Source organism: Erpetoichthys calabaricus, chromosome 2, assembly GCF_900747795.2.
Source record: "Erpetoichthys calabaricus chromosome 2, fErpCal1.3, whole genome shotgun sequence".
In the NCBI taxonomy this organism is placed as follows: domain Eukaryota; kingdom Metazoa; phylum Chordata; class Cladistia; order Polypteriformes; family Polypteridae; genus Erpetoichthys; species Erpetoichthys calabaricus.
This window is the reverse complement of record NC_041395.2, coordinates 167,409,420-167,434,194: the sequence shown is the minus strand read 5'-3', so window position 1 is coordinate 167,434,194 and position 24,775 is coordinate 167,409,420. Positions and strand designations below refer to the sequence as shown.

At 39.4% G+C, this 24,775-nt stretch overlaps 1 protein-coding gene across 1 annotated transcript in view; it reads left to right on the top strand.

Moving 5' to 3' along the window:
• The window catches only part of LOC114669508 (presenilins-associated rhomboid-like protein, mitochondrial), a 1,019,231-nt gene that overhangs the window by 122,885 nt on the left and 871,571 nt on the right, over positions 1-24,775 (top strand). The window lies entirely within an intron of this gene.

Genomic DNA, 24,775 nt, shown 5'->3' with positions numbered 1-24,775 from the left:
TTTTTTTTTTGCAATTCAAGCATGATGAACACCTGTCAAGGCAAAATGAAATAAGTGTATGAATTTAATCAGTGACCCATCACTCAATTTCAGTAAGCTATATGTGCAAAGAAATGGCGATATTGTGCAAAACAACGTTAAAACAAGTGCGTGTATAAAAACATTTCACATAGCAACAGTGCTTTTGATAACGCTTGATCTAGATAGATAGATAGATAGATAGATAGATAGATAGATAGATAGATAGATAGATAGATAGATAGATAGATAGATAGATAGATAGATAGATAGATAGATAGATAGATAGATAGATACTTTATTAATCCCAATGGGAAATTCACATTCTTCAGCAGCAGCATACTGATACAATAAATAATATTAAATTAAAGAATGATAATAATACAGGTGAAAAAAAAAACAGACAATAACTATGTATAATGTTAAATATTAACGTTTACCTCCCCTGGTGGAATTAAAGAGTCGCATAGTTTGGGGGAGGAACGATCTCCTCAATCTGTCTGTGGAGCAGGACAGTGACAGAAGTCTGTCGCTGAAGCTGCTCTTCTGTCTGGAGATGACATTATTTAGTGGATGCAGTGGATTCTCCATAATTGATAGGAGCCTGCTGAGCGCCCTTCGCTCTGCCACAGATGTTAAACTGTCCAGCTCCATGCCAAGCTCTATGGGAGTGCTCTGACCTCAAAGGTCATGTGAAAAGAAAATTTCAAGACAAGTATATCAAACCCAAAATCAAAATGAAAATGACAAAAAGTCCTAAAACTAGTTTGCAACCACAACAATACAATGTGGATTCCATAAATGGAAAAAGACCCAAGCAAGTTGTAAGATTTCATAGGTGGTTTCACGAAATCTAAGGAAAAAGGTGGTGAAATTAAAACAACCAAATTTAGCCTAGTTATTGGTTGTGTATGAAATCTGCACTATATATTATATAATAATATATAAGCCTTTTAACATCAAACAGACTCCAATTGAGGGAAGACTGTGTGATGGACGGCCGGGGATTGTGCCCTGTCAGGAAGCCTGGGAGAGCAGGGGACCAAGAAAAGAGCAAGTCATTCCCTGGAACATGAAAGGACAGCCACCCTGGGTTACATTGGGGCCACGAGCATGGGGTTGTAACACTCAAGCCTGTTGGGTTATGTGGCCACCACCAGGGACCCCTGGGATAATTCTGGAGCCGTGGTCTGCAGCACTTCCGCTTCAACTGGAAGTGCTGCCAGAAGAGGAACCGAATTTAAAACGCAGCACTTCTGCCACACCCGAAAGTGCTGCTGGGACTTGAATGAGGAATACCTGGAGTACTTCCGGGTGTGGTATAAAAGGGGCCGCCTCACTCCACTCGGGGAGCCGGAGTCGGGTGGAAGAGGACGGAGGCTGCAGGGTAGGAGGAGTGGAGGCGGTGAGGAAAAGAAGACAAAAAGATAAGAACCGACTTATTGAGAAGATTTGTGTTTGCATTGTGTGTTGTAAGAAAAAGAAAAACGTGTGTATTTTGGGGACATTCTGAGTCTGTGTCCGGGAGGCAAAACTCCACAACTGTAAAGCAGAAGACTGCAGGTTCTCTTGACACAGCACCATTTACTTACCTGCATCTTCCCTGACTGTAGATGTAATTTTTTTAATATACATGGGGATAATGTCCACAATAAAAGGTACTATGCAAAGTAAAAGTTGAAGCTGCCAAAGATATTTTGCATTTCCTTTTCACCATCTCTTGATGATACTGCAATGACTGTCTTACATGGACATTACAGTCAATCATACCACTCTCATTTATTCCTTTGCATATTCAGAGTGAAATTCTTTAAAGTCTTTAAAAAGTCCAGTCTACTTCTTTAAAAGTCCAGAAATAACAAATTTTGTAATTTTTGCTTAAACCTATCTTTTATTATACATATCTTGAGTTTTAACACGCTTTTTTTATGAACATTGAAAATTTCTGTACATTCATGTTTAATTTTGTGGTCATGCATAAAATCACCATCTAGTATTAGATTTCAGCGGAAGGGTCTACTAGAACATAGCCTAGCAAAGAGAGACCTTATTTACAGTGACCACTTTAAAAAATTGCACACGGGAAGAGGAAGGTGATGGCTCAATATCCTTTAAAGTATTATATTTACAATGCCACATCTTCAGATGATTAGAGTACTGCAGAGGAAGGTTGTATTGTATATTTTGGCCCACGTCTTCAGAGCCATCCTTCTCACATTCTTCCTCTTTAACATGGACAGTTGTGATAGTATCTCTGCTGACCTCTGCCGTCCCCCACTGAGATTCACAGATGTCTTCTTTTATCTCGAGTGTTTCAGAAGGCAGCCACAATTCCTTCAAGAAATAGAAGCAACCAATCATGGAAAACTGATGCAAACATACAGAAGCTTTTCAGATTAGTTGTGTCAAATTCCAAAAACATGATTACACTTCAAAAATAAGCAACTGAATTAAGATCATTCATGCCAAGAAAGCTTCCAGTAGTAGTTTCTAATAGTACAATCCCAAGCCATTATTTTTAGTCTTCATATGGTCAAGAGATTTAGATTTGTATAACTTATTTCAGGAATATGCTACAAGTGCAAAACTTAATTGTGTGCATCTCAAAAATGGCAATCCTTCTCATAGCTTAAAGCATTTAAAATTAGTTGTGGTGTGAACCCCCTAGTGCCTAATAAAATAAAAACTTGTTAAATTTGCTAAAATTATAGTACCCATGCAAGCACTGGACATGCCGTCTATGCAAGATGGGTGATAATCTACTTGGTGAAGTATTGCCAATATCTTAATATGATGAAGGAAAACGACTTCTCCTGCATGATCTCACCAGTCATGACTTTGCCAGCAATTGAGTTTTTATGTAGTTTTACAGTTTGTAAGTGTGTGCCATTACATAGGCTTTGTCAACTGCTAACACACAAATGAACAACTACTGTTCTTACTGGAGTGGGTGTATATGAGGTATTTTGTTTGATGTATGTGCAATAATTTAGTTCTATTAACATGAGAGCATCATTCTTGTATTCTCTAATTGAAGACAACAAAATGATCTATAGATGTATACTATATGACATACAATTTTATTTAAAAAATCTTTTTAAAAATGATGCTGCCTGTTATACTAGTTTATCTGTTTTGTTTGATCAAGTTTGTTTACTGTGATTTTTTCAGTACAATTACCATCCATCCATCCATTTTCCAACCCGCTGAATCCGAACACAGGGTCACGGGGGTCTGCTGGAGCCAATCCCAGTCAACACAGGGCACAAGGCAGGAAACAATCCCAGGCAGGGTGCCAACCCACCGCAGAGTACAATTACCTATTATTTTAAAATTAATTTATGCTGTATTTTTAACACCCTGCAAATTTAAAAATCAACTTACTTTTGTTGTGGCTAAAAATCATCACCAGAAGGCGTTTTACCTGAAATGAAGGCTATTAGGAGTCTCAGGATAGGCAAACAGAGTCTACAGTTTTATTGCAATAAAATAAGCATAAAAATAACAAGGACTCAACCCAATACGGCCAAATTGAGCTGAGCCCCGAACAGTTCAAAACCCAAAACTTATATATCATTTTCTTATCACTTCAGCCTCGTTTAAATGAGCTCATTTGCTCATTTTCTCTGACTCCCCTCTACTCCTGTCTGGCCGATACCTTGAGTTCCCATGGGAACCATTATTATCTCCTTACTTTCCTGCAGCTGGCCCCTCGGTATTTCTACTTGTCTATTGTTTAGTTCTAGTTTGTTTTTTTCTTATTTTCTTTAACTGGCCAAGGCCTTGATTCCATATATGGGTTTCCTCTTATCATTTCCTTTTCTAAGCCTTCCAAACTTTTTATAATGGTGGTCTGAAGCTAAAGCTTTGATTAAAAGTGAACTATGGCACGTGTCTTTATTTAATCATCTGCTTGGCATGCTTGGTTTGCCTTAATTTCTATGCTAAAGTTAATTTCTAATATATTCTACTATATTTATTGCTAATGTCTGAATTTACTAATATTTATTTCATACATTGCATCAGTGTGACCTTGCTTACAGCAAAAGCCTTTTGTTGCCTTTCTGCTGCTTCATCAATCCAGCTGGTTTCTTTACATGCCTTCCAGAGCCATCTTTTCTCTGTGGTATCGTTCTTTTAGCTTCCTATCCTTGGACACAGGTGTTCTCAATCTTCTTACCCTTTTCTTAAGCTGGTTTCTATATGTCATTTTTTGTTCTTTTTTCTGTTCTTTCCCACACTAGCAATTCTGCTGTAAGCTTAAAAAATAGTGCAAAATGACTGATTTTTTAGTTAACTGTTTACTTGACCTATCTTATTTTCTTAACATTCTAATTTATGCTTAATCTAATGTTTTAGAAGCTTTTAATTACTTTTTATGACTCTTTATGTTAATTTGCTATTTTTATGCTAATATAAAAAATTTTCCTTCTACACTTTCAATGTTTTTTTAAGAGTTCTAGTACGTAACTCCACAGATTTTGGGATGCAGTTTACACCACAACATGAAGCTGTTTGGTCTTATGTCCCGGAGACTGAACAGCTCTTCTGAATGTGAACAGTGCTGTATAGTCATGTCATTTACTACTTAAAATACTTTAGGTTTCTAGTTCGTGACCTATAACCCCCAAAATATTTGTTTTTAGTTTCTATTTTAATTGACCATTGTGAACTCTGGATCTTGAACAATATACTTTAGCCAATTAATTGAAATTTGTAAGAATCCACTTTGAAAATATAAGGAAGTCAATATACTTTTTGAAAAGTAAGCATTTAAATTTAAAATACTTTTTTTAAAAAAGTTCAATTGAATACAAAATCTACTCAAGTACAGTAACAAAAGTTAATTAAATTTATTACTTTCCACCACTGAAGGCAACCCATATGCCAAACTATCCCACAGCTCAGTGAGCCGACCCAAGACCAGGTCCTAATCCGAGACTACCTGGCAGCCATGCCTTAGGGCTGATGGGCTTTAGCAATCGGGAGACTCATACAAAGTGCCCTGTAAGTACGATGTCTGTACCTCACCCCTTCTCTGCTCACAGACCATGATTCTTAAGCCAGCTCTTCCCAAGTATTCAGCCCCCCTACACCGGTCTTGGCCAACTGAGGAGCATGTCACTCTTAGGTCCAGACCCAGGGGTGCTCCAGTCTCTCTATTTAGATATATCTAACAGGTATTTAGTGCAAGCAAATGAATTGCCCTCCATTTTAACTCTTGTTAACAATACCAAAACATTCAATTAACTGTCAAATTTTATCAAAATCAAAGTAATATTACAAAAGAAAACTGTGAAATTAATATTTTAAAGTGCATAAAACCACAATCAACATTACTCTTTGCTGGGAGGCAGTTCGACTATTTTCCCCAACTTGTTATTAAATATGCATAAACACTCAATACTTGTTCATAAAATAATAAAAAAAATTGGGAAAGCATTTGATTTTATTATTTAACTTAGTTGTCAGTCCTGGGATCAGGCACCATTAAAAACTAGAACCCCCAGCTCAGTTTTTGCTGTATGCCTTCAAATTCCACCCTCCACAGATCTTGTCTTGATATGAACTGCAGTCTCTCTTTTACCTTGTTCTTTACTTGTGTCAGTTAGGTGAGTCGCACCAGTCTCATGGGGAACAGCTCTTTCTTCATTAATTCAAAAGCTTACTGGCTGCAGGCTGACAAATGCCATTACAACATAAAAATGATAAAAAAAATAGTCAAGTACTGAAGAAGAGATACTGTATAAGCATAACTAGTGAAGTACTACTATAACACGTGATGCCTAACATCAAATGTTTTGACTGGTGCTTGCCATCATCAGCTACAGAACAGTTTGCAAAATAGCCTTGAAGGAAACATGGCATAGAAGTTCAACATACACTGCCCTGAGGATGACAAGGGAAAGCTGAAAATCTCTTCAGGATTGTAGACTATCAGAAACACAGGCTGACAGAGGTTCTCAGAAGTCATTGTGGCAGGTTTATGAGTTTATTCATTCCTTTGTGACCTAATAGCTTTTAGAAAAAATTTTATATATTTAAATTAGCTAATAATCACATTTGAGGTGTAGGTTGTATTGGCAGTTCTTAACTGAGACCTTTGCCTAGTGCAATATAGTGTTGTGCTTGGATTGTGATTTGTATGTGTGTTTACCAGGCTGTCTCGATGGAATGGGGAAGTCTACTTTTATAAGGAGAACCAGTTTAACTCAAAGCTTTCCCAGCCTCATTTCCTTCTTCCTTGAAGTGGGTTGTGTATTTCGACACTGTATCTCATCTACTTTCACACATTTCTAGTGTTTGCCCTTTTTGTCTCAAGAGGAGGTTTGCTAGTGTGACTAGAATTTTATTTTAATGTTTAGGGTAAGGTAGTATTAGGGTGTTGTACCATGTTACCCATTATGGATGTAATGAGAAGTCAAGCAAAGTGACACCTTTTATTGGCTAACTAAAAAGATTATAATATGTTATCTTTTTAGCCAATAAAAGGTGAGATTACAATGTTATTTTTTTAGCCAATAAAAGGTGTCATTTTGCTTGACTTCTCATTAATGTTCAGGGGAAAAAACTAGAAGTGCTTGTTATCAGCTTGTCAGTGTGCACCTGGATGACATTCAGAAGTTCTCTAACAATGTTCTATTAAATCAAAAGTCAAACTATTTGGCTGACACAGGGCACATTTTTTTCATTTGTTGAAGCAAAGGATACTTCATTAGAATGTCAGGCCATATGTCCAAGAACATGCAGCCAGACAATAATCCAGAAAAGAGTGAAGTGGATTTTCTGGATCCAGATCTGGCCTGGGTTCTGCTTGGGTGGAGTTTGTATATTTTACCCGTGCTGAGTAATGTACAATGTCATGTCATAGAAGACATGGGTTGGTCAGCAAGCTGTGATAATGAAAGGGAATGGATGAACGGGCATCCCGACCAGGTTGGCTAGTGGTATCTTTCCCAGTAGGGAGGCCAATATGAGGGAAGGACAGAGGAGGACTGATTCCTGGGGCTATATGTTCTGCTAATACACTGGGCGGCAGTATCCCTCTAGTATGGTCCCATTTGGACACCCGTATGGTGCATGACAGTTGTAGATTTGATGGACAACCCTGTTGGGGTTCACTAGAGGGAGCTGCTGGGAGTAGAGAGAGGTTCCGCCACACCTGGAAGTGTTTCCAGGTGGCAATCCTGTTGCACCAGAAATACTTCAACTTACTTCAACATACTGCTCTGTCTTATCCAGGGGCCAGAGTTGGAAGGAGGTGGAAAAGGAAAGAAAAGGAATTGTAGTTTGTTTAATTAAAGAATATTCCTTTGAACCCGCTACACCCCAAACTATATACTGTATGTAGGTTAGAAAATTGAATTTTTCAATGGCCTATGTGAAAGTATAAAACTATCCTCGTTGGAACATAGTGGAAGAATCTAAAATGAGCAGTTTATGCACAAAAGCTCAAAACTTCCATAGGTCTGATGCAGTTTCTCAAAAGGAATGAACTGAAATCCCTCCAGCTATTTGCAGGTATTGCACACTATTAGTGGAACAAATTTTCAAATCCAAGAGGAAAGTCATTTTTTCACACTGGGCATAATTTGTACTGCCCAAGACTGTTTTAAAAAATCAAGTAAATAAGTATTAACCTAATTTGTTCCTTTTTATACCATATTTGGTTTTCTTTGAGGTTCTGGTAACCTTCTTTGTGAAAATAAGTATGTGAAAAATATTGGGAAGCCATTATTGTTATTTCAAATTGTAATCAACAGAGAAAAGAGGTGACCAGGGTACATCCTTCAGTTTTACGACAAGTGTTTAGAGGTTGGAGCTAATGAAATATTTTAAACATCTCTCTATTATAAAAGAAAATCTTGAGACGAGACAAAACTATTGCCAAGAGATTTTTTCAAGTCCAGTGAGACGAGACTACTGCCAAATCCGGTTAACGGCCCACGATCCTCTCACCTCTCATTTGTGTGAATGCTTTTGTCAGACACAGTTCCAGTGCTTTCACCTCATATAAATTTTTACAATCTAATTGGCAAATTGGTTAAATGCGTATCAATAGACTATGCTGAAACAATTGGTGGTAATGTTGCGAAAAAATGAAAACATCAACTTACAATATCCCGTAAAATATCTACAACCATTAACACCATCCAGTTTTCCACAGGCCGAATTACTGTTGAAAGAAGTGTGTATTGTAATGTTATTGCGTAATTTATGTATGAGTGATGGGCTATGCAATAGGACAAGATTAGTTGTATTCAAAATTGGTCAAACAATTCTGACATGTAACATTTTAACAGGCGACAAGAAAGGTAATGTAGTCCATCTTCCTCAGATAACATTAGACACCAAAGGAGATCTTGATATGCCATTCGTATTAAAACGTTAACAGTTTCCCGTTAGAATAGCTTTTGCTATGACAATTAACAAATCACAGGGACAAACATTTGAAAAAGCCGGTTTATTTATTAGAGAGAAAGAAACGATATTCACTCACGGGCAGTTATATGTTGCGTTGTCATGATGTAACTCCAAACACAGAATCAAAATTCAATGTGACACTGACAAAAATTTAATTCAAAAATTGTTTTTACTGAAGTTTTACAGTAAAAGTGTAAGTTTAAAAAGTATTTGCATGTTAATTTCAAAGCCAAACAGAATGAAAACATATAATGCAACAAATATCTCTAATGCAACATGAAACATAATTTTCTTTCAATTTATTAAGTTTTACTAATTTTTACTATGGTTGATTACTCACTGTAATATAAAAAAGTTAAGTCTATTATGCATATGTAACAGTTCCCATGAAAATAACAATCTGTTTAAATTGTACATTCGCTTCCCCATATGTGAGCGGCACAGCCATGAAGAGGGTAGTGTGTAGTGCCTGCACAGGGGTTGTCGAGCGAAGCAAACAGGGGGCAAAACCCAGTACTGTATAAATAATATATTTAATATTAGGTTTGAGAGCTATTGTTGCATCACAGTTCTGGAAGTTTATGTTTAAATCCCGGCCTGGTCACTATCTGTAGAGTTTGCATATTCTCTCTTTGGTGTTTTCTCCAGGTGTTCTGGGTTTTCTCCCATATTTTTAAGACATGAATATTAGGCTATTTGTTCCAGGACTTGGTCTGGTATAAGTAAGTATGAGTGGGTTTGTGAGTGGGTCCTGTCATTGATTGGCACACTGTAGATTTATTTGCTGCATTTATAGGCTACATCCCCTTGTTGCCTTGAATTAAAGTGCATAGGTCATAACAGGGAAGAAATTAAAACAAATGGAAGGTAATTCCTCATTATTAAAGGCAGTGATAGAAAACAATATGGAAAGGATACTTTTTAACTTGGAAAGGAGGGACTTATTGATTGGGGTTGTAACAATCAAGAGTCCAAGACATCATAAAGGTTTGGGGCAGCCACCCGTATATTGTTTTTCCCAACTGCAAAAGGGTTTGAAATAAGTAGCACAATGTGCATATTACAGAGTCCAAAACAGAACTGACTGTAGTAGCCCAAGATGGAGGCTTTAAAGGCCTGTAGAGGAAGTAATGTCAGCAAAGGGGCCGGCTTTGGGAGTGATGTCTTCTGAGGTGCCGGAACCTTGCAGGATTTCCTGGGAAAGGTCTGTAGGAAACTGAGAAAGACAGTCAGCGCACTCCGCCGCCCCCTGGTCGGATGTTTTATTACACTCACTCAGACCCTTTAGCTGCCTCCTACTCACATGTGTGTGACAGGGTAATCTCAAATATTTGTATGTTGTTGGGTCACCTAACAGTCCAACATTTTTCTTGTATCACTAAGTGTGGGTGATTCTGTAGATGTGCCCTGTGTGCCAAACATGTGCCACATCTAAGACTTATTCCTGTTTTGTGTCCAGTGGTGCTGGATTTGTTTCTAGTCCCCATTTAGATATCTTTGCATGAGTCTGTATTGAGTATGAAGTAAAGATGTGTGGTAAACAGTTATTTTTAAGCATTTTTGACATTTAATGATGGTTTTGACCAGAGAATACATACTGTAAGTAACACTTACGGTCCTCTATTCTAACAAACATGGTTACATTTTCATATCTATATATATAATTCAATAAGCCGCCACCAGAGCAAGCCAGACACCCATGGAAGCACGCAGGACAGAGCCACGGCCACCAACTCTAAGACCATTGGATACGAAGACAACTCGCAGAGCCACGCCCACCAACTCACACACAGAAAAAAAGGCGTCATTTATGTTCGTCTGTGCTAGAGTCCACATGCACCTCTGAGCCACGTTGACTGTTCATAGAGGCATGTTTCTCGCGGATGTGAATCGCTATATGCAGCGTGTAAAACAGTTTGCGAGGGGTATCCCATGGGATCCTTAAAACAATCCTTTAAAACTGAGGTTAAAACACAATGAAGGAAGCAGTCTTTAAAAACCAATAAGCCCTGTGCCTCTGTTTCATTAGCGTCTCACCTGCTTCACCGATGCAGGCCCTGCAACAGTCGAGATGCTCTCTCAGCTTCTGACCTTCTCTGTGCCTGACTCCACTACTGTCAGTCGCCTGATTAAAAATGGCCTTTTGAAGGGGAGCTATGGACCCGCTATACCACAGGAACACATTGCCTTCGAGCCTGCTCTCGCTCACTCTAACGTACCGGCTTTCTCTCTCTCCTCACTCGCTCGCACACTGGACAGGGGAGAAACGCCCGCAGCATGACTCCACCCGGAAACCATTTCAGCCACACTTCCACGCCCCTCATTACGCTGTGAGCGTGGTGATTATTTAAAAATGGCCTTTTGAAGGGGAGCTGTAGACCCACTATACCACAGGAACACCTGTGACATTGCCTTCACATTGTTTTCCTTTTATTTCTGATCCCGTTGAGCAGATCAGACACCCAGGCAAACAACACTGAATAATCAATAGCTGCAACTACTTTGCCCGCCCCAACTCCTCACCTGAGTCAGTTTCGTCTCTGTTCAGCAGTGTTTCCCAAACTCGGTCCTGGTGAACCCCTTTGGCTTCAGGGTTTTGTTCCAACCGGATTCCTAATCATTACTGCTGGTGAAACTCATCCGGGATAAGTCGGTTTTTCAAACGCAGCCGTGTAGCAGATTAGTCTACCTGGATGTAATAATCCGAGATGAATGCACGCCCCCGCGCTGAGTGAAAAGCCAATGTATATTGAGTCTAGAAAACATGATCAGCAAGTCTTTGATAGGCTACAACAAAATGATGAAAGAACGGGCGCATTTTTTTCACACAAGCTGTGTGTGTGGGTAGGTGGGCGTTAGTTAGTTAATTAGTTACTCAAAGGATTTCAAGATTTAATATGCACAAGCAGTAACACTGCAAAAGCAGCCCAAACCAGAAAAGACGGCTGGCAAAAAGTGGCCGACAAATTAAACGTGTGTGCATTGTACTTACTAAAAGCAGCGTTACGGATTTTGCAAATGTTCATTTTTTTCCCTCCTTTTAGACAACTGTGTCTTTCCGGAAGTGTTCAGCCATCAATAAATAATTATGCGGCGTATGCCTGCAGGAACACGTGCAGCGAGCGAGTGAGAGAGAGCGAGCGACACACACACACATACAGGCACGCACGCGCGAGAGAGAGAGCGCTGGACACATAAGAATAATAATACTTCGTTACATTGATATAGCGGTGTTCTCAGTATTCAAAGCGTTATCCACACAGGGAGGAACCGGGAAGCAAACCCACAATCTTCCACAGTCTCCTTACTGCAAAGCAGCAGCACTACTACAGCGCCACAAGGCAGTTAAAGAATGCACCAGGCTCAATTTTGTTTTCACTTCTGTTTACAGCGATTGGGTCGTAGATAGCATTGTTGCAATGTTACTTTCTTGGTGGCTTATTACATTACGGATGTTTCACATGTTCATTTTTCCCCTGTGCTTAAAAGACATTAAAAAAGTGTTTCTCAACTGTGACTCCGGAACATCTCAGTACGCAAGCTATATTAAGCATCAACAACGAAGACTCGCTACACCTTAATCTACAAGTACTGACGCTTATCCCTACCGACGAAGTAACTTTCACCAGCGTTGCCTTCTTTGTTACAGACGATCCCGCTTTCAGTCACGGACAATTATATGTTGCTCTCTCCAGAGGTCTATCTTTTCATTCACTCACAGTCGTATCCTCAAACCCACGACATTTGGACAACTGTGTCGTTCAGGAAGTGTTCACCCATCAATACATAATTATGCGGCGTATGCTACGCCGCGGGTTGGCTAGTTAGCTTATTATGTATATATAAAAACATGCTGAATATAACATCAACCCACTTAATCAGGTTCAGGGTCATGAGGGGCTGAAGGTTATCCTAGCAGCACTGGGTTCATGGCAAGAATGAGACTCTGGATGCAATGTCATTACATAGCAGAGGCAGTATAGATGGTTTTAACAGCCTTTTACTAAAATGTAATATTTACCTAAAGGGTCATGTGATGTTGTGTTGCATTATTACTAAATGATCAGTTTTTTAAATTATTCTATTAGCTTGCTGTGGTGTCATTGAGTCAATATTGATTCTTGGTTACTCTATAGACTGACTACCACAAAAACACCCAGTCGTGTAACTTAGTCTTTAAAATGCCCATGAATGCTTTCCATTGTCATTGTGAAAAAATACCTGACTACTTGTCTTTCTCTTTTTCCTTCTGCCTTTCTAAACATCACATCACAGAGAAGTCCAAAATATAATATATTCTTCCTGGTCATCTGTGTCTCTTATGCCTTTGGACTGTATTTTATCCAAGAACCATCTGTTTGTATTTCTAGTTGCCTATTTGAACTCATTATAGTGTTATCAAGCACCATATACACTTCCATCCTTCTTCCTACATTTTGACATAGTAGTAAGCATTAAAAGCATTTAAAAAACAACAAATTTTGCTTTGTTTCTAAAATCACATTTTAATAGTTGAAAATTTCACTTACTGCACACACACACTCTTAAAAATAAAGGTGCCACTGTGGTTCTTCAGAGCAATGACATAGAGGCAAAAGACCCACCACATTAAGGTTCCAGAAAGAACCTTAATTTAGATCTGTAACAGGTCCCCTACAGTAAATAAGCATGAATGAATGGTAAAATATTTGTGAAATACCAATGGGTCATGATTTTAAAAGGACTCTTGCTACATACAATAACACAAGCAGGTTCTTGATCTGTTATTGTCCTGCTAGGTAGCTTGCCATATAGTAAAGATTTCAGTTTTTGTGTAGTTTTTCAAAGCACAAAGAACCAACTTCATACACAAAGAACCCTTCCCAAAGTGAAGTTGTGCTTGGTCAAGCCATAGTTTTATTTGGAACCACACGATTCAGTAAAGAACCATAAAATGCCATTAAAGAACTTTTTTTTTTTTAAGATTGCACCTCCATTTTTTTAATATTCTATGATATATGTTCATTCTTTGGTAAACCATTCCACTTCAAGTTGATTTCTTTTACATTGTTCTCATTTGATACCTCATATTATATGGACATAGACATCAATTATTTATCATTATTTCCTCTTCTGCTCATACTGGTACAACTAATGCAACTATAGTGAAAGTAATGACCTATGCTCCCATGACTTTGGGAATTTATAATCCAAGTTACTTTTTGCTGAATATGATGCTGTAGGGGCTGCCTCAGCAGTCTCAAATGCATTGTTTGTTTCTAATAAACTTTAGTAGCTTCTTGTTTAGTCTTATCTGAACTCAAATGTAGCAATGCCCCAGACCACAAGGTCCCAAACCCACTACTACTGCCACTTTAGGACATGGCGATGGCCACAAAGATAGCCTTGTCAATCTTTAAGTGTCTTTTTGTGAGAGACATGGTTGTGTTAGATAATTCTGATATTTGGTCGGTTTCCAGGTTTCTATAATGCCTTCCATCAATGAGAAAGGACTTAAGCTAGTGAGAAGAGCATGTGAGACTACTACTGGCTTTCTCAAAAAGAGTAGTGCATATGGTCTTGAGCGAGAATTGGTGCATCTTTTCCCTAAATTCTAATTTTCTGTGACAGGATGCTTGTAAGGAACATTGTGGTTAAGTGGTCAGAAGCAACACCAGATACAGCATTATGGCCAAACTGCGATGTTAAGCATTCAACAGGGTGTATGTTGCATTGCTTCTGAGAGACAGTGGGTTGTCCTCTAGCTTCAACCTCTGACACAACTATCATCCTTGGCAGAAGAGAGATACAATATGGACTGTGCATACAGAAGACAAGTCAATGAGAGATATATTAGTTTGTTAAAAGTTTATGTCAGAGTTTTTTTTTTATCAGTCACATAGTGGCTGTTTGTTAAAGAACATGTGAAGATAATCCTGTCTACTAAACAACATTGCTCAGCATGCCTTTTGAGGAATTGGGTTTAAAAGAATCTGAGGATGGTCAGCCTAATGGTAATAAACTGGAAAGAAATGCATGAAATGTGCAATCAGAAACACAGTCATAGGTCATTAATATGGTTCACTTATCACTTTTCATAGTCACTGCATTGTTTCATAGTTGCTACAATTATTTCCAATTTTGGTGCTGATTAGATTTGCATTATTAGAATGTGCTTTCATTTTCTTGTACATTTAGCATTATTATTGATGGCTAAACCTGCAATTCTTGATATGTTGACCTGGTTTAGTGTGTGGTATGTTAACGGGGTGTGTGTATATATACTCAGATTATTTCAAAGACTTGAAGATGAGATAAATCATTTTTGGTATGATCTTACAAAGTAGGTTTTGTCATCATTGTTTTGTCACATGTGGCTCTTTCACTTCACTCCTCAAGTGTCTGATCAACAAAGCAGAGATACCATACTTACTGGCAGTCCTTGTGAGCTGTATAAAGACAGACTGATAACTGAATCAGCTGCCAACCAAAAACTGAAGCTCATTTCTTTTTACACCCTCTATTCTGTTCGGAAATTGCAGATCACCACCTCTGCTTGTTTTTGTACTACTAGTAGTAGTAATATTCTCATGTGTACAAATTAAAGAAATATGTTTACTTGCATATCCAGCGAAAATGTGCCATGTTGCCACTCTATGGTGCAATAATAAACAAGGATTTATTAAAAATCTACACAATGTCGTCTATTACCTCTTTTTTTGTGCTTCCAGGGATGTGGATTTAAGGGTTGAAAAGAAGATGGCTTTGTTCACTTCACAGAGTATAAGCTAATAGTGTATAAAGAAAAGTGTCAGGTATCCCATTGAAAGGAGGGGAGGATGTCCTTGTGACAAATGATTCCCTTTTCCTAAATATTATATAAAACATTAAACTGACCACTTGCTATTACTCAGAGTTATCAATTTATTTTTGTACCACTGACAATAGAGAACAATTAAATGTGCTTATTTGCCATCAGCACCAGTGCATTCAATAAGGCAACATGCAGAGAATGACATAAGAAAGAGTGATTTTTAAAATGTTTATTTCCGGACAGATTTTATTGTTAAAATTCACATGAAGCCCAGACAAAGGTTAAAAAAAACATATGTTTTAGAGGACATATATTAATATATTTAATTTTGTAATAATAAAAACATTTGACTAAGAGGAAAGGACATACAAAGATTGATATATTATGTTCTGTTTATCTACTAAAAAAATATTATGTTATTGCAAAGCATAATATAACATCTTGGTGTACCTAAACTGGGCCAAGATGAGTCTAGTGATACATTTAAGGTGCCATAAAAAACATTTCTGTTAGATAGGACAGAAACTCTTCCATTTAGTCTTAGGAGTTAAGGGGTCAGTAACTTGGAAAATATGAATTAAATCTCATATTTCTGTGACCAGCATGGGGTGGGTAACTCCAAACTTTATTCAACAACATTCTTCTAAAACAAAAAACTATGTCCCATCAATCTCGACAGACAGACAGACAGACAGACAGACAGACAGACAGACAGACAGACAGACAGACAGACAGACAGACAGACAGATAGATAGATAGATAGATAGATAGATAGATAGATAGATAGATAGATAGATAGATAGATAGATAGATAGATAGATAGATAGGTGATGAGGTATGATAGACAGACAGATGGTGATGAGCTAATGCTGCCAGTAGTGACAAGGACACTAGCAAAACTGATGCTTAAGTGTTGCCTTAGTATTTTTAAGCAGTATATATATTGTGAGCTGGGGGGCTGATCGTACCCCTACAGCTTACACCCCTACAGGTTAAAAAAAAAACGCTGAAAGACTACCTTCACATTGCTCCCTTGCTTGCTGGGCTTACTTGCGGCTGATCTATCGCGTGATCCACGTGGTACTTCGCATAGTTAAAAGTATGAACAGCATCTGTCAGTTTTTGATTGTTTGCTTTTCTTTCTCTCTCTCTCTCTCTCTCTCTCTCTCTCAGACCTTCCCTGCTCCTGACGCGCACTCTTTTGAAGAGGAAGATATCTTTGCATTCTTTTAAATTGTGAGACCGAACTGTCATCTCCGTCTTGTTAAGGAGCACATTTAAACTTCTGAAAAAGAGGCATGTTTGTTTGCAGTGTTTGAATAAAGTTCCTGTCTCTACAACCGCCTGTGTTTCTGCAAAAAATCTGTGACCCAGGCGTGACAAGTGGTACCTGAAGTGGGGTGTCTCCCTCGATCTCGCTGCAGAGATCGGGTTCAATATCTAATTTGGGCTCGAGAACTTCCCCAACAGCCACTTCGGGTTCAATATTTAAACGGGGCTCGAGATCTTCTCCAACCACTAGTTCATCTTCTTCCCCCCCTATATATATATATATATATTAGTGATGGATGACCAGGACCATTATCTGGCCGGAACGCTGGCTGGGTGGAAGGACCAAGGGAGAGAACCTCTTTGGGACAGTATCCTCCCCGAGATACGAGATCTTGAAGAGGCTCATGGACGCACCGTTCCTACCGAATGGGAAGGATTCATCCAATGGGGAAAAAGACTGCCAGGTGAGGTCTGAAGACAGCGAGCAGCCAAGTACTCATCATCGCATGTGTTTCCCAGCTACCCAGAAGCAGGAAGCTCTGGATAATGGGATCCGAGAGGTAGGTGTCGGGCCCAGGGATAGCTTGCCCTGGGAAAGTTTTATGTCTGTCCCATACACATACTTTATAGATGGGGAATGCTTGGATCCATGTCTGTGGCCAAAGCATGCTGATCCATGGAGCAACAGCAGGGCAAGGAGTCGACCGATGAAGACCAGGGCCCGCTGTATTCCAATTATAGTAGCAAGGAGGAAGATCACCTGGAGTCTTACAACCCCAATGGGCCAGAGCAAATGGGAAAGGGAGCAGTTCTGGGCCTCACCAATCTTCCTGATGCAGGTGAAAAGGTGGAGGGTGTGTGCCAGGATCCCGCTGTGACATGGGATGAGGCGAGGTTGACGAACCTCTAACCAGAGCCTTTACCTCCCCAGGTGCAGTTAACTCCCAGCCAGAGAACGAGGATGAACGAAACCGTAATGGGCCGCCAATCGATATAATTAATAATCTCTGGAGCATACAGGAACAATCATAATTGTTCATGGAGCTACAGAGCAGGGGAATTGGAGCTTGTGGCACAGTGAGGGTGAACAGGAGACACATGCTTTCACAGTTGAAGCCAGACAGGCTGAAAATGAAAAGAGGTGACAAAACAGTTTTCATGTGGGCGGAAAACTTGGTGGCAGTGGCATTGCACGATGTCAAGTGGGTGAATTGTTAGTACACACTAACAATAAATGTGAGAAAGTGCAGCAACAGACAATTGAAAAGGAAGCACCAGTGCAACACATATTGTAAGCAGTGCAATGTGGCAATGCATGCAATAGGCTGCTTTGAGCGATATCATACTTTGCAGGACTTTGCTGTGTAACATGTACAGTATGTGAAATCATATAGTATGCAGGCTCATACAACATGCAAGATAGTAACATTTGTCAAAGTAAATATTTTTTGTTGATTTGATATGTTAAACCATTGCTTCGTGTTCTGTTTAAAAAAAAGTTAGTTTTTGGAAAAATATTCAGCCCTGGGAGAAAAGAAACAAAAAAAAAAAAAATAGCCGTAAAAGAGTTAATGCCATAGGGAGACCAAGGCTGTTGCTGTACCCCAAAGTAGAAGGAGGACTCGGAAAAGAAGGGCCGGGGGCCTCATGTATAACGCCGTGCGTAGAACTCACACTATAACATGACGTAAGCACAAAAGCGGGAATGTGCGAACGCACAGAAAAATCCAGATGCACGTTTCACGTTCTTCCACTACATAAATCCCGATCAGCGTGAAAAATAACGCACGTGCACGCGCCTTCTGTCCCGCCCCAACTCCTCCCAGAATTACGCCTCTTTGAATATGCAAATCGATATAAATAGCCTTCTGAGAAAAGACAATGGGAAAAGCACGGGGGAAAATATAAGAATTTCAGCGAATACCAAGTGGAGGCAAAGGAAAAACGTACTATTTGTTGGTTTAAACAGTGGTATAATCAACAAAAGGAAGTTGATCGAGTGACAGAGTGTCGGAGAAACTCGAAAGCTCAAGTTCACAAAGTCGCACAGTGCCCGAAATAAAAAAGAAATCACATATCAAAGTCGCCGTGAAAAGGCAAGTCGTAGCCCACCGTCTGAGTGTCATCCATCCATCCATTTTCCAACCCGCTGAAAAAAATAGGCACACAGTGGGAAAAAAGCACGAAATGTCAATTTTAATCTCGAAATGTCCACTGTAATCACGTAGTTTATTTTTAAGTAGTTTTATATTTAAGTAGAACATCATAAACTTCATCTTAAAATCGTTTAATTTACTAGTTTCTCAAATCCCATTGTAACAAAAGTAGGACGTTAAATGCTTTGTTCTGTATTTGATCTTCTTTGTGCTCTGTGTGTCAATCGCTACCTGCTTCTTAAACGGGCTTTCTCTTTCTCCGACAGGACACATAATCCATTACATTCGTGATATTACAGCTCTCTGAATAATTACAATACTGAGATGTATACGTGATATCTTTTTCATGATGATAGGAATGAAAGCATTTTATTAAACATGGGAACACGGTGGCGCAATGCTTGTTCATATCTCACGCAAGAGGCTTGCTGCACCATGCGCGACCTTCAATGACATAATTTATCACAGCAGTACTGTCTCTTTCAAACGTACTATTCCTATCCCTACTTTTCTTTCTCCAAATACCCAATCGCCACACAATCAGCTATGTAATAGACATGAAGCCATTTGTAAGCTTAGAATGGCGGTTCTTCAAAACTTTTAAGGAACATTGAAATATCTTCGTAGTACATGTTTAATTATTCTATCCGTCTATCTTTCCAGTGTCGCGTCAGCGCAAGAATACAACGCAATGCAGGAACAATCCCTGAACTAGCTAGTGCTCTGGCACCGTGTCCTCACATGTTTAATTATTAACAATACAGATTATTTAAATGAAGTTAAAGTTTTATCTGTATAATATAATCAACATATTTTGCTGCATTTCATCTTAAAAATGAATATTGTCATCAAATGTAAATACGCGCTTTATAAAGTGGCGCAGGTTGTGCAATATTATAACTGTAGTGCAAGTTTACAGTGAGGTAATTGTACTTATAAGTAAACAGTTCTACAAGGAGCACTTGATGGACTGATTGAGTGCGTTTAAAGTTCTTGTTGTGAAACTTTTTCTAAACCGCGAAGTCCGTACTGGGAAGTCTCTAAAGCGTTTTGCCGTGGCTCAGGCAGCGTCTGCTTCATGCTGTGTACCGATAATTCTCTTTCCCATCAGCTGCTGCTGTGATTCCCCACTCAGATACAGTGATATAAATACTCCGAGTGGTGCAGTGAGAGTAATATGGAAAAAGATGATCTGCTGTGGCAACCCTTAACGGGAGCAGCTGAAAGAAGAAGAAGTGCAGTGAGAGTAACAACGCTAAAGCAGTTATGGTATTTGGAATACTATGGCTATTCCCTGGACCATTATATTGCTGCAGGTTAATTACAATCAGATGCATTACACTAATAAACAATATGCAGTTAGTTTCAGTGTATTTATAAAGCCGCGTCAGGAATGTGGGTCTAAGAAAGAAAGGGTGTTCACACAGGAACAGTAGCACTGCTTTGATGCTGGGTGCCGCCAGTCTGCAAAACCGAGCGGAGAAATTGCGTACGCCAGGGCATGAGGTGCGTGGCTTTACGCCAAGTTTAGGTTTTATACATCGTGATTTGAGCGTGGAAACATTCGTACGCAACATTTCTGTGCGTATGCACCGTTTATACATGAGGCCCCAGGTCTGTGCACAGTGCAGCACATGAGCCAGGGAGCTGCGTGAGATGGAGGATCGCTCTCTAAGAAGTTGGAGAGACAAGCTGACCTCAGATGAGCGTAAAATTCATTATGTAAAGCACTTTGAGCTACTTTTTGTATGAAAATGTGCTATATAAATAAATGTTGTTGTTTTTGTTGTTGGATCTTCAAACATTTCTTTCTTTTCTGCAGAATACAGATGCAAGGAGGGGAGAAAAGGTGCTATGTATGTTACAGTCTGGGACATGGTTGGAGGTGCTGTCCCAATCGAATTCAGAGAGACATCAGCTGGTGGCATTCAGGATGGAGCTGTGGACCAGACTTTTTGGACTCCGAATCCTGGAGAACGGTAATTCTCATCGGGCAGGACACCGCACACCATGGTGCTCAGATGAGGAAGGGGCACTGTGACAGATGGCCAGGACTATTACCTGGCTGGAACGCTGGCTGGGTGGAAGGACCGAGAGGGAAAACCTATTTGGGACAGTATGCTCCCTGAGAAACTAAAGGGCAGCTCCCCTGGGTTGCTACTGCACCATAGGTCCCTACAAGGCATGCTGGGAGTTGTAGTTTGGAGCAGCCCTGTTGGGTTCCGTGGGTGCCACCAGGGGTTGCTGCAGCTACAGCTGAAACCTTTGGGCCACCACTTCTGCCACACCCAGAAGTGCAACCAAAAGGTGGTCAAGAAACACCTGGGGCACTTCCGGGTGTACTATTAAAGGAGCCGCTTCATCATTAATCAGAGAGCCAGAGTCGGGTGTAGGTGGACAAAGCGTGCGGGAGGAGGAGTGGAGAATTAAGAGAGAGAAAAAGAGACAAGCATTGTGATATATTTGGTGCTTTGTACTGTGCTTTAAAGTGGGGATCAACATAAAATGCTTTCCCACTGAAGAATAAAAGTTTGTTTTATTGAACTTTTGTCTCAGCCTGTCTGATTGTGATAGACAAGAGGAATGGAATTAGCCTCTTTATGCCAAATGCTATTGTGTAGCCCTAACTCCATACAGTCCCAGCTGCTTTGTCACTTTGTCTGCTCATACATGCTGCCCAGGTCCATCTCACTCTGCCCACCTGGTGTCAGAGGTAACCAGAGGTGAAAAACTGAACCAATAAAGTCTATTCAAGTAGACATTATTACTGCATAGACAAAAATATACTGAAGTAAAAGTAACTGACATGGAAATTAGTCTTGGAAATATTACTCCAGAAACAGTCTTATTCGGTTACTTTAGAAATATCCATGCAGTGCATGGGGAAGTATAAACAGAATATACATTGCAATTAGATAGATAGCTATCATAATCATTATTTATCAGGAATTCAAAACGGTAATGCATTCAGTAGGTACCTCTACAAAGGTCTAAAGCAGAAGGTGGTATGGCACTACCTTTCAATTTTGCAACTAGACAGCAAATAAAATATTGGAACATTCATGAATTTACACTGGCCTGGCTTTCAATGGCTGTGTTCAAACATTGGACACAATTCAAGATGGAGAAGCTCTCATCTGTTGTTCCTCTACATCAAGAGTTCCCAAAGTGGTCGATATTGACCCCCTGGGGTCGATTTGAACTTTCTAGGGGTCGATAGTTTCAATGAAAAGATTTGGGGGTCAACGACAGCAAAAATAGACCCCCTTACTACTGCTATTTGTTTGTTACTTCAAAATATCTATGATTCCAATAGGTACCTAATTAAGAAGTAAAATCATTTAAAAAAAAACATTACATACCAAATTTGCGAACGAAAAGGTAAAATGTGTCATTAAAAGAGTCACACATAAGAATGCATGAAAATACATGTAGCACAAACATGTCTGTTCATTGTCTTATCGAACATATCAAAGCAAGTGCGGATATGAAAAACCATTGCATGTAATTAGGGGGTCGACGGTTTTAAAAGTTTTTGGTAAAGGGGTCTGCAGCTGAAAAAAGTTTGGGAACTCTTGCTCTACATAATGATCACCTTTTTTCACCTTCTCAGGCCTGCTCAGTATATAACTTATGTAAAATGCTTGGGATCAAAACACTGATCTTTTTACAGGCAACATTTTTACATTTTGAGAACAGTTGCGCTCCCAATTTAATTTTCCAGCTACACACTTTTTTCCTATATACAAATTAGAAATTTTATTAAGTAAAACCTACCCAACTACATCTTGCACCCATATCAATCTTAGAGGCCCATACTGTTTTGACTTGACAAAGACTCAGACAACATTCTAACAATGTTTAAAAATGTTTTAAAGAATCTACTCTTCAATAATCCTAGGGAACGATGGGAAAGGGACATTTCAATTAGCATTTCAGGAAAGGAGTGCAACTTGGCCATTTGTAGAATATACTTTAGTTCAATATGCCCCAAGTATTCCAATTCAACTAAATGTCTTCTTTTAAAGAAAAATAAATGTCAATAAAAATGTCCAGTATTCGGAGTCCAACTAAAGGTCTTTCATTGATTGCATATATGTCATTTACCAATAGTCAAAAATATATCCATGACAAGATCCAACCAGAGAGCATTGCTATTTACCTCCAGCATCACTAGGCCATATGTTTTAGGAATGCACCAAATTAACATAACTTTGAACAAAACCTTTGCATAAATTTCAAACAGCCTTTGTATCACAGTTACAGTATACTCCCAAATGGCATTAAAGTGCATAGAGATAAATAGATTACAACAGATTACAAGCAGACTTCTCATGGCCAAACAGCATGAACAACATTTTCTGGTGCTATTTCTGAACAAAACTGCATACAATGCTTTTCAGCAGTGCAAGGAGGTTAAGTGTAAAGATTTTTTCTAATTAGTAAACTCAAAATGATCAAACAAAACCTTTTCTGGGGAAATGAATTCTTGCATTATTTTCTGTTGTTTTAAGCAATATGTTGTGGCGAGTCGCTGGGGGTGGTACCCAGCCGGGACACCCAGAAGGACCGGAGGAGGGCTTACGCCTCCCCCAGACCTTGAGGGGGCGACCACCCTGGTGGCTTTGGGGACCACGGGAACGGAGCTTAGAAGCTCAACCCTATAGGGGCCTGTGGTCACCGCCAGGGGGTGCCCCAATGCCTGTGGAGCCCTGGCCCTCAGCACTTCCGCCACACCTAGAAGTGCTGGGGGAAAGAAGACCAGGGACACCCGGAGTGCTTGTGAGTGCGCAGGCAGTACTTCCGCTACCCCAGGAAGGGGCGGCGGAAGCTCATCAGGAGGCACCTGGAGCACGTCCGGGTGTGTATAAATGGGGCCACCTCCCTCCATTCGATGGCTGGAGTCGGGAGTGTAGTTGGTCAGAGTCTTGGAGGAGAGGAGTGGAGGCGGTCAGGAGAAGGAAAAGGCATTGTTGAGGCATTGTAAATAGTTGTAAATAAATGTGTTGTGGTGTTTAAATGATGTCTGCCTATCTGTGTCCAGGCTGTTCCTCACAATGTCCATTTTTAATGGTTATTATTCTGTAATGATAAAAACATAAACATGAGAAAAATAAAAATGAATGAATTTTGACACTAGTAGCTTCCTCTGAACATTGTGTGTTTTTCAGTTAAAGCTGGAGCCACAACACCCAGTACTTTTCAATGCTCTTTATGGTTTTCCTTTTGCATTTTACAGGGGCTGTGATTTATAATCATGTCTTACAACAATTGATACAACCTTTTTTGGAGAAGTTATGTGCAATAAATGGAAATGTATTTTTCTGGCATTTCATGCATGGTTTGATTCTTCAAATGAGCCATCTGTATGAACTCAAAGCCATCTCACTATAAAAGGCCAGCATCAGAGGGCACAGGAAACAGGAAATTAAAAGACTTGGCTACCTCAAGAAGATAAAATAAAGATGTACCTACAATATGTGCCAACTTATTAGTAAATGGTTCGATATATACTGCTAAAATTAGGAGCTGTCTAAAATCCCTTAAGCGGTCATGTTATTTTATACAGTACTTGGCTTGCACTGAAAAAGTAAGCAGACTGCATCTTCCTACTTTATAGAAGCAAAATCAAACCTGTGTATGCATCTTTTATTATAATTAGATTTCTCTGAAATTGATACCACTTTTCTGCTCAGTCCAGGAGTCCTATTCTAATTTTATATCATTTCAGAAAACCTAAAACACATGTTTATAAGGATTTACTCTTAGTCTTTCATAGCTTCTCAATATTTGCATTCTAAAATATACAGGATGTGATTTCTGTTTATTAAAAATCCCTAAAAGCTCTTTCTTAGAATCTGGGTGCAGTGAATGTAGCCAAGCCTGGTATGTAACAGGAATTAAATATATGCCCTGTTCCACAAGACGGAAAATCTGGGACTGAATGATTATGATACATTCAGTTATTTATTAACATATTCAGAGAATAATGATGTTCTACTGAGCAGTTGTAATTTCTTTCTGGCCATCCAGTTGTTATAGATGGCTCTGCCTCTGAGCCCTTCTTTTGATTAAAATCCGCCCTTGGCTCCTTCTATCAGCATCAACTACC